The sequence below is a fragment of the Alligator sinensis genome, unplaced genomic scaffold (assembly GCF_000455745.1).
Source record: "Alligator sinensis unplaced genomic scaffold, ASM45574v1 scaffold280_1, whole genome shotgun sequence".
Classification (NCBI taxonomy): domain Eukaryota; kingdom Metazoa; phylum Chordata; order Crocodylia; family Alligatoridae; genus Alligator; species Alligator sinensis.
Window position 1 is genome coordinate 23,206 of NW_005841835.1, and position 10,838 is coordinate 34,043.

A 10,838-nucleotide genomic window follows, 5' to 3' on the forward strand; every position below is an offset into this window, starting at 1 on the left:
AGAAAAGTGCTATTACTGCTTACCACTTTTTCACTGATACTCTCTCTACTGCCTTCTCCTCTTACTTCTCTTTGCTAACTCTGGGTTGTTGACCTGTAATTTTGTACCCTACTCAGGTGTTATTCAATATTAAAGCCTGACATGGAATCCCCAGTTTAGCTGTCCAGCCACAGATATATGTTTGAGGGAGAGTGGCCAGCTGGGGCTGGTGACAGGGGAGCTCACTCACCTCACTCAATCAGTCCCCCACCCCCATCTCCACTCTTGCCAGATGTTGTTTGTTCAAATGATTCATTTACTCACTCTATTTTTAAAAAGGAGAAGGAGAAAGAACATATACATAGAAAGAGGTAGGCTATATAAATAATGTTAAAGACAAACCAAGTAGAAGTAACTAGCTGGGGACCTACAATAGTTTCTCTCGTGACCTTTCATTATTATGCTTTTGCACTGTGCATTAGTGAAAGGTGCCAGACTGAAGGCTCTGGAGACTCATGGCTCCTATTTATCTAGACTGCTAGTGCTGCAGGCATAGCACCGTGGGAAGCTTTCCATGCCCACTGCCCCTATCAGTCAGTGTACATCATTCTGCTGGTAAGAGAGGAATCCAGCCTCTATGACTCACAGTGAGTGCTTCTACAAGTGCAGTTAATATGACTGAATATATTCCATCTTAATTTGAGCTGGAGTAAACTAATCCCAACATCACTGTCTATAGATGTGTTTAAGAGCAGTAATTTACTGTGCTGTCAGATATCACTTGTAGCTCATGGGACTATCTGGAAGCACAGTAAACTAGTCTACTGTGCCCTAATTGCCACTCATGTGTAGATGGTGATGCTTTACTGTGCAGCAAATTAGTCTGCTGCACAATAAAGCATTTTGTGTAGATGGGCCCAGATTAAGGGAGAGGTGAATCCAGCCACACTGCAGATCCTTTCTTTTATCTCTCAATACTACTGCCTAGTGTATTTTAAGGCTATTCCTTCTGGTAGCTCCCTCCTTCAGTTGTGTCGGGTGGATATTAGGTAAATCATAGGGAACATTCATAGTTAGATTGCGAAGTCTTTGGAAGGGGACTCCCTTTCTGTCCTGTTTGTATACTGCCTAGCAGAAATAGGCCCTAGTTGATGACTGGAGTGCCAAGGTACTAAAATTAAACAACAACAATAATGATCATAATAATGATGATAGTGCTGATAATGATATGCTAAATAAAAACCAAAATCTATTGCTAATGCTAGATGCTGAGAAGCCCTTTGACAGAGCTGAGGGATCTTTAATTAAAACTCCACTGTAAGTGTTGGGGTTTGAAGGTGATATGAAGCCTTGGATAAATGTCCCATCTGCTAAGATACAAGTTAACTGCTTAAATTCAGAAGTATTATAGCTTCAAAGAGGAACTAGACTTAGTCCCTCAGTTGTCCTTAACTCCCCTTCTTGGTTACCCTCTTCCTTGAACACCTGGTACAAAAATACATCAGAATCATACCTTAAGCAGTGGTTACACCTAACAATATGGAACATGAAATTGCACTATATGCAGACAAGGTGATACCAATAATTACCAATGGTTACTAGTACAGCATGATGAATTACTTACATTCTGTAAGAAATTAATTAATTCAATGATATATCAGGCAGTAAAATTATACACAACTTGAAATATTAAGAATAGGGAAGATACATTTGAGTTTGTATTGTCTACACCAGGGATGCCAAACTCATTTGGCCTTCATTTGGCAGGCTTTAGACCACGGGCCTTCCCACAGAGTGGACAATCCTTGAGTACGTAGCAGCATGAATCCCTGTGGCTGCCAGAGCCACTGTTTAAGGGGCAGCTGAATGCACCAATTTTGGCGATGGGTGTCCGTGGGGAGGGAGAAAAGATAACTCCCTGGGTTCTGGAGCTATACTGAAACAACAGTCCTGGCAGCTGTGAGGATTAACTCTGCCTCTGGTTTGGCAACAAGCCCCTCAAGCTGAATCTGGTGTACAGAGGTGTATGATCCACCCTGCAAGAAGCCCCATGGGACAGAAGACCCACTTTCATGGTCCAGATCTGGCCAGTGGGCCCTATGTTGACATCATTGATCTAAACCCGTGAAGCCAGTCTGTCCAGTCTGCTGGGCTATAGGAAGGCTAGTTGGGGATTGGAGATGGCATGACCTGCTGCAGAATATGGGGCCCTTTGGCCCTGCTCAGACCACTGCCCCTGGACCCAATACCACCACCAGGTACCTCGCTACCACCAGATTTGCCACACAGCCAACCCCTCGCCACCCTGAGCCTCTCATCATGTCAGGACCTGCCACTGCTGCGATGGTCACACAGCAGCAGCCCCTGTGCCCCGTGCTGGATCTAGCCTGTGAGAAGCCCCATGGTTCAGATATGACCCAGGATCCCAGGTGAGTTTGACACCCCTATTCTAAACAAACAAAGCATTTGGAAGTCAATATATATCCCAGCTTCAGTATGCCATTACTTCAGTGCTAAAAAGGGAGTTGTTAGGTTAAAACAAACAATATTTGTCTCAGCTTGGCTATACAGCAATGTCAAGAATAAAAGCCTGCCAAATTGTAATTTCCTATTTTAGACACTACTGGTATGGTAGTAGGGAAGAACTCCAAAGGAAACTTAAATTAAGGACTGTGATTTATTTATTGATTAGATTAATATCCTGCCCTATCCAAAAGGCTCAGAACAGCTGACAATAAACAAACAACCCACAGAGAACACTCCCCAAACAATACCCCAACACTTAATACCTCCAAGTCCCCCCACTTCTCCTCCAACCATTGCCTTCCTAGCAAAACCTCCAAACCACACCTTGCCATGCCACTCACGTTCAGCTACAAGGAGCCTTTTCCTTGTGACAGACAATAAGTTTTTAACAGCAATTAAGAAAACTCTAGATCAGGGGTGGGCGAAATGCGGCCCGGGGGCCGGATGTGGCCCACCAGGACATTCTATCCAGCCCGTGGGACCCCTAAAAAATTTAGAAAATTAATATTTATCTGCCCATGGCTGCCTGTCATGTGGCCCTCGATGGCTTGCCAAAACTCAGTAAGCGGCCCTCTGCTCAAAACTATTGCCTGCCCCTGCTATAGATCCACCTGGAATGATTTGCAATTCCCGATGTATTACCATGTTATTGGGCAGCTGAGGTAAAATCCCTATCAACCCAATATTGTGGTGAACCCAGTAAACATTAAGTGGCTATTGAATTGCAGGATTTAAAATATAAAGTTAGTGTATTTCTTTTTTTTTATAACCTAAAATAGGATAACATGAAAGGAAAAAAAGCTAGTGTCACACAACACACTCAATATGAAAACAGATACAGATAAGAAGTAGAGTTTCCCCTCTCAGTTAAAACCATCTAAAACAATCCAGAATTTCATAGAGTCATAGGAAGTTAGGGTTGGAAGGGTCCTCAGAAGGTCATCTAGTCCAATCCCCTGCTTATAGCAGAACCACTCCCAGCTAGATCATCTCAGACAAGGCTTTGTCGAGCCGGGTCTTAAAAACCTCCCAGGATGGAGATTCCACCACCTCTCTGGGTAACCTGTTCCAGTGTTTTACTAACCTAGTGAGAAAATTTTCCCTAATATCCAACCTAAACCTCCCTTGCTGTAACTTCAGACCGTTGCTCCTTGTTCTGTCATCTGCCACCACTAAGAACAGCTCCATCCTCTTTGGAACTACCCTGCAGGTAATTGAAGGCTGCTATTAAATATCCTCTCAGTCTTCTCTTCTCTAGACTAAATAAACCCAGTTCCCAGTGGCAACACGTAGGGGGTGAATGGGAGTGCATGTGAACCCCCTGAGAGTGCTGGTGCACCCCCTGACTGGCTGCCCTCCCTCTTAGGCGATGGGCAGCGGGGGCAGGTGGGAGCGCTGGTGCCCCCCCTGCGAGTGTTGGTTGGGGAGTAGAAGTGCTCGATGTAGTGCTATGGCCGCTTCTGGAAGCACCAGATCCCTCTGGGACCCCCGCTCCTGGTCACTGACTGGTCACTGGGGGACACATGCCCCCTCTGACTAAGGTGGCACCAGTTGCCCATGCCAGTTCCCGCAGCTTCTCCTCATAAGTCATGTGTCCCAGCCCCCTCACCATTTTTGTTGCCCTCTGCTGGACTCTCTCCAGTTTGTCCACATCCTTTCTGTAGTGGGGGGCTCAAAACTGGACACAGTACTCCAGATGTGGCCTCACCAGTGCTGAAGAGAGGGGAAGAATAATTTCCCTTGACCTGCTGGCAACACTCCTACCAATGCAGCCTAGGATGCTGGTAGCTTTCTTCACAACAAGAGTACATTGTTGGCTCATATTCATCTTATTGTCCTCTGTAACCCCTAGGTCCTTTTCTGCAGAGCTGCTGCCCAGCCAGTTAGCCCCCAGCATGTAGCAGTGCATGGGATTGTTCTGTCCTAACTGCAGGACTTTGCACTTGTCCTTATAGAATCTCATGAGATTTCTTTTTGGTCCAATCCTCCAATTTGTTTAGGTCTCTCTGATTCCTAAACCTATCTTCCAGCGTATCTACTACTTCCCCCAGTTTGGTGTCAGCTGCAAACTTGCTGAGGGTGCACTCTATGCCATCTCCCAGGTCATTGATGAAGATATTGAACAAAACCAACCCCAGGACCAACCCCTGGGGCACTCGACTTGATACCGGCTGCCAACTAGACATTGAACCATTGACTACTACCCTCTGAGCCCGATGCTCCAGCCAGTTTTCTATCCACCTTACAATCCATTCATCCAACCCATGCTTCCTTAGCTTGCCTGCAAGAATGTTGTGGGAGACCATATCAAAAGCCTTCCTAAAATCACGGTATATCACATCCACTGGTCTTCCCACATCCACAAAGCCAGTCATCTCATCGTAGAAAATAATCAGGTTGGTCAGGCATGACTTGCCCTTGGTGAATCCATGCTGACTGTTCCTAATCACCTTCTCCTCCAAATGCTTAGAAGTGGATTACTTGAGGACCTGCTCCATGATTTTTCCAGGGACAGAGGTGAGGCTGACCAATCTGTAATTCCCTGGATCCTCCTTTTTCCCTTTCTTAAATATGGGCACTATGTTTGCTCTTTTCCAATTGTCCGGGGCCTCTCCTGATTGCCATGAGTTTTTAATGATGGCTAGGGGCTCTGTAATCACAACAGCCAACACCCTCTGCACCCTCAGGTGCATCCCATTTGGCCCCATGGACTAGTTTATGTCCAACTTTTCTAAATAGTTCCTAACCTATTCTTTTGTCACAGTTGGCTGCTCATCTCCTCCCCAAACTGTGCTGCCAGGTGCAGTAGTCTGGGAGCTAGCTGACTTTGCCTGTGAAGACTGAGGTGAAAAAGGCATTAAGCACTTCAGTCTTTTCTGCATCCTCTATCACTAGGTTGCCTCCCCCATTCAGTAAGAAACCCACACTTTCCCAGATCTTCCTCTTGCTTATGACATAATTGTAGAAACCCTTCTTGTTACGTTTCATGTCTCTTGCTAGCTGAACTTCCAATTTTGCTTTAGCCTTCCTGACTTCATCCCTGCATGCCTGAATAATACTCTTATATTCCTCCTTAGTTGTTTGTCCAAGTTTTCACTTCTTATAAACTTTATTTTGTGATTTAATTTACTGAAGAATTTCAACCAGGATTATCTAATCGGATATCTAATGTACAGACAGAAGAAGGGAAATCAAGCTGGTCAGGTAGTGATAATATTATGAAAATTAATACCACCAAAGAACTCAGGGAGAATATTAATAAAACTGGTTTGGGCTTATTTGCATCTAAACCATTATATCCAATCCGTAAGGAACCCAAGTTTCAGGAGACTATAAACAGGGATGGAAGTACTAATTATGCAAAAGACCACATCCAACAGTCTGATCTTTTGGTTTAATGAATTGTTAATGACAGATCAGGAAGGCAAGGTGCATTCATAGAAAAATGGGAAAACATCTTAAGACAGATATACTGTAATTGGAAACAATGGAAACATATCCTGAGAAAGGCCAAAATTGCATCTATTTTCATAACCATTAAGGAAGGTAGTTATAGAAAACTTTATTAATTGTACCTCTCTTCTTTTAATCTAAGGAAAATACAAAAGGGAGTAAAATAAATGCAGAAGAGGATCTGAGAAAATAGTGAACTTTCTACATATATGACTAGGGGTTACACTAAGAATATAATACTATGGAAGAAAATAACAAATAAAATATTCAAGATAACTAAATTTAGGTACCCCAAAACATATGCTATTTCTGTTAGTTTACAGTTTAAAGCAGGGGTTGGCAACCCCTGGTACACATGCTGGAGTCTGACACTTGAAGACATTTTGCCTGACATCCATACCTCAAGGTGGATTGGGGGGGGGGGGGTGGCCACAGGGGCCGGGGGTGTGCACAAGGGGCCTAATCCTTATTGTGGCAGCACAGCCTGACCCCTTCCCCACCATCTGCCCTGAGGTGCACATGCACCTGCCGCCAGCAATGAGCTGGGTCAGGGCTCCATGGACCCAGGTGCAGTTCTGTGGACTCAGGAGGCTGCAAGCAACTGCACTGGGGTCTGTGGAGGCCCACCTCGTTGGTGGTGGTGTGTGCATGTGTGCCTGGGGTGGATGGTGGGGAAGGGGCCAGGCTACACTGCCACAACAAGGATCGGGCCCCTTGTGGCTCCCCTGCCAGCTGCCCCTGGCACACCAACATCTTACAAATTGAGTGTGTGGGTTTTTTTGGCACTCTGCCCAAAAATGTTTCCAATCCTTGGTCTAAAGGAATGTAGTAAAGTGGGGAGGGACCATTGACAATACAGTTGCTGCTAGCAACCAGTATGTGATAGCTCACTTTGGGAGCAAAACATAGTGCAGAATGTTAGTAGCATATGGAAATAAATTATGGGAAAGCCTTACAATGAAAAAAAATAGCAGTCTTATATCAGTTACCATTCTTAGAATATCAACAAAATAATTATATAATTACAAGAGGTAACCAAACACAAATAGGCTTTTTAAAGGTCACAAATACAGCTTCTTAATACAATTTGTTAGTATTTATATGGAGAATTCATATAGGTTAATAATAGGAATGATTAGTTAAAAATTAAATATTAATTAACCTTCATTTATGTTAACAGTGCCTCCATTAGTTTGAATTGCCCTCTGTACAGATTAAATCAAGTGAATTTTGAAAGTAATTAAATTGTAAAGCAGCGAAGTATGAATCTTACTCAAGAAATAAAAAATTAGCTCATAACACTACAAAGAAATATGGACCATTGTACTTCAGGGTACAGGCATGATGGCTTGTGGATGGTCTGAAAAGTATTCTGTTACCAGAGTTGCCAACTCCAGACAACTTACGTATTTTACTGCAAAGGTTTTACTGACAAACAATTTTTTTTACTGGTATATGTTTTTACTGACATGTTTTACATAATATAAATGTAATCCTTCTGAGAGACCCTAGACAAGGACTAGGTTCAAACCATGGTAAAAAAAAGTTTGGAGATTATCAGTAAACAAAAATGTCATGGGTTGGTAACTCTTCTTGACTGCAGCAATGTCTTTCTACCATACTGCCCTACTCCAGGGGTCTGTAACAGACAGCCTGGGACTCTGTTACTTTAAGGGAAAATTAGTCTAATAGAAGGTACCTGCAGCCAACTCTGTGGAGTCACCTGCCCAGAAAGGGGTGGGGCCTGGGAGTAATATAAACTAGGGACAGAACCAAGGAGAGATATAAGCCAGGGCCAGCCCTGGAGGCTGAACAGGGAAGAGGTCTGTGGTGAGATGCCTGTGGTTGAGAGGTGGATTATGAGTGTGCTATGCCTGAAGACAGCAAATGAAGGGCTGAGGGCGAGCAACGGACTAAGGCTCATGGTTGGGTAGCAGTTGTGGTGTATAGCCAGAAGGCTAGAAGTTTACTTATAGCCAGAGAACTTATATTTTGGTTACAGTTTGAAACAGTGGTTTGGGACTATTGGGGGTTGGAGGAGGTCCCACTAGTGCCTGAGGGCACACTGGTGTCCCGAGTCCATCAGGGGCTAGAGGTCCAGGACACAAAGTGAGTTGCAGCCTAAAGCAGGTGGTTGCCAAGAGAGATTTAATTTCATAGACATTCGGGCTAGAAGGGACCCCGGAGGATCATTGAGTGCAGCCCCCTGCCTAGGGGCAGGAAGTCAGCAGGGATCATAGGATCTCAGCAAGATAAACATCCAAAAATGTCTTGAAGGCATTCAAAGTGGGTGCTTGAACCACCTCCAGCGGCAGTCTATTTCAAACCTTGGGGGCTCAGACAGTAAAGAAGTTCTTCCTTATGTCCAGCCTGAAACGGTTGCGGAGGAGTTTGTGACCATTAGATCTTGTCATCCCTTGGGACGCTCTGGTGAACAGATGTTCCCCCAGATCCTGGTGAACACCCCTAATAAATTTATAGGTGGCCACAGGATTGCCCCTGAGCCTGCGCTTTTCCAGGCTGAAGAGTCCCATGGCTCTCAGCCTCTCGTCATAAGATCTGTTATCCTGACCTCTGATCATGCGCATGGCTCTCCTCTGCACTCTCTCAAGCTTCTCCACATCCTTTTTGAATTGTGGAGCCCAAAACTGGATGCAGTACTCCAGCTACGGCCTCACCAAGGCCAAGTACAATGGGAGAATGACGTCCCGGGATTTGCTTGAGAAGCATCTATGGATGCAAGCCAGAGTTTTGCTCACTTTACTAGCTGCAGCATCACATTGAAGGCTCATGTTCATCTTGTGGTCAATCATGACCCCCAAGTCCCTTTCACCTGTAGTGCTAACCAGCGTAGCACTGCTAAGCCTATAAGCATGCTGCAGGTTTTTCCTCCCAAGGTGGAGAACCTTGCATTTTTCAGTGTTAAACACCATCAGGTTCTCATCCACCCATTTCATGAGCCTGTCAAGATCTGCCTGGATCACCCTCCTGTCCTCAGGTGTGGATGCTTTACCCCAGAGTTTGGTGTTGTCGACGAACTTGGGCAGCCCGCTTCTGACACCGATGTCTACATCATTGATGAAGATGTTAAAAAGTAAAGGCCCTAGGACAGAGACTTGAGGGACCCCACTGGTCACAGCGCACCATGACAAGCGACTTCTGTCAACCACCACCCTCTCAGTCCTGCCACAGATCCAATTCCCCAGCCAGTGGATCGTGGTGAGGTTGACTCCGCAGTTAGCCAGTTTTGCCAAGAGGTGATCATGGGATATCAGATCGAAGGCTTTATTAAAGTCAAGATATATGACATCAATCTCTTCCCCCTTGTCCAGGTGATAGGTCACCTGGTCAAATGAGATTGGTCAAGCAAGACCTACCTGCAACAAACCCGTGCTGGGTATCCCTCAGGATATTGCCATCAGCTAACCTGTATAGGCTGGCCTCTTTGATAATCTTTTCCAAGACCTTCCCCAGGATAGAGGTCAGGCTGATGGGTCTGTAGTTTGCTGAATCTACTTTCCTCCCTTTTTTGAAGACAGGCACCACATTGGATTTCTTCCAATCATCAGGCACTTCATCAGAGCACCAGGAGTTCTCAAAGATCCGTGCCAGGGGCTGAGCTATGATGCTTGCCAGCTCTTTGAGTACCCTTGGGTGTAAACCATCAGGGCTGGCTGACTTGAAGGTATCCAGCCTGTGAAGGTGTTCCTTCACAAGGTCAGCTTTGATGGATGGTAAGGAATCTTCCTCATCTGGGCCTCCCTGTCCCACAGTGGGCAGGGGCGTCTCATGAGACTGGTGAAAAACTGATGCAAAGTACCCATTAAGCCAGTTTGCTTTTTCCTGGGCATCAGTTGTCAATTGTCCCATCTGGTTTAGCAGGGGTCCAATGTTTCCTTTGCTTTTCCTCCAGCTCCCCACATATCTAAAAAAGGACTTTTTATTGTCCTTAATATTTGTAGCTAGCTGGAGTTCCGTTGCAGCCTTGTCTTTCCTGGTTTGCCCTCTGCAGGTCCGGACCAGAGCAGAGTATTCCTCCTTGGTGGTGGTTCCAGTCTTCCGTCCTTTGTAGGTCTTCCTTTTAAGATGCAGGAGGTCCACTAGTTCCCTGGAGAGCCAAGGGGGCTGCTGTGCCCTTTTGTTTCCTTTCCTCTGAGATGGGATAGACTTTGCTTGTGCATGCAGGATTGCTCCCTTGAGGAGCAACCACTGGTCCTGAACTCCCCTCCCCTTTGGGTTGTGGCCCTTTAGGGCCTCACTGACAAGCCTCCTGAGCTTGTCAAAGTCAGCTTTCCTGAAGTCAAGGACTTCTGTATTACTGACTGACTTGCCAGCTTTATGGCAGATGGTGAAGCTGATCAGCTCATGGTCACTGTCACCCAGCTTCCCTTCAATCATTAGGTCACTGATTAGGTTATCCCCAGTTGCCAGTACCAGGTTGAGCAGCGCTTTACCTCTCGGTGGCCCTTAGACTTCCTGCATCAGATAGAGGTCCTCCATGCATGAGAGAAAGCTTTGCGACTGCTCGGATTTGGCTGAGCGCTCCTCCCACAAGATGTCTGGGTAGTTAAAGTTTCACATGACAACCATATACCGGGAGCGCGCGGCCTCAGCCAATTCCCTAGCAAACTCCTGGTCAGGGTCTTGACCCTGGGTAGGGGGTCTGTAGTAGACTCCCACCATAGTATCCCCTGTGCTGTGTTCCCCATGGATTTTCACCCAGAGGGTCTCAAGTCCACTGTGGGTACCAATGTCGGCTTGCAGGGATGCATAGCTTTCCTTGACATAGAGAGCTACACCCCCACCCCTTTTGTCCACTCGATCCCTCCTGTACAGGGTATACCTGTGGTCCAGTCATGGGTGGAGTCCCACCAGGTCTC

At 45.8% G+C, this 10,838-nt stretch overlaps 1 protein-coding gene across 1 annotated transcript in view; it reads right to left on the reverse strand.

Annotated features, from left to right (window-relative positions):
* Window positions 1-10,838, reverse strand: part of LRRC74A (leucine rich repeat containing 74A) — a 41,183-nt gene that overhangs the window by 20,909 nt on the left and 9,436 nt on the right. The gene's annotated exons all lie outside the window — the stretch shown is intronic.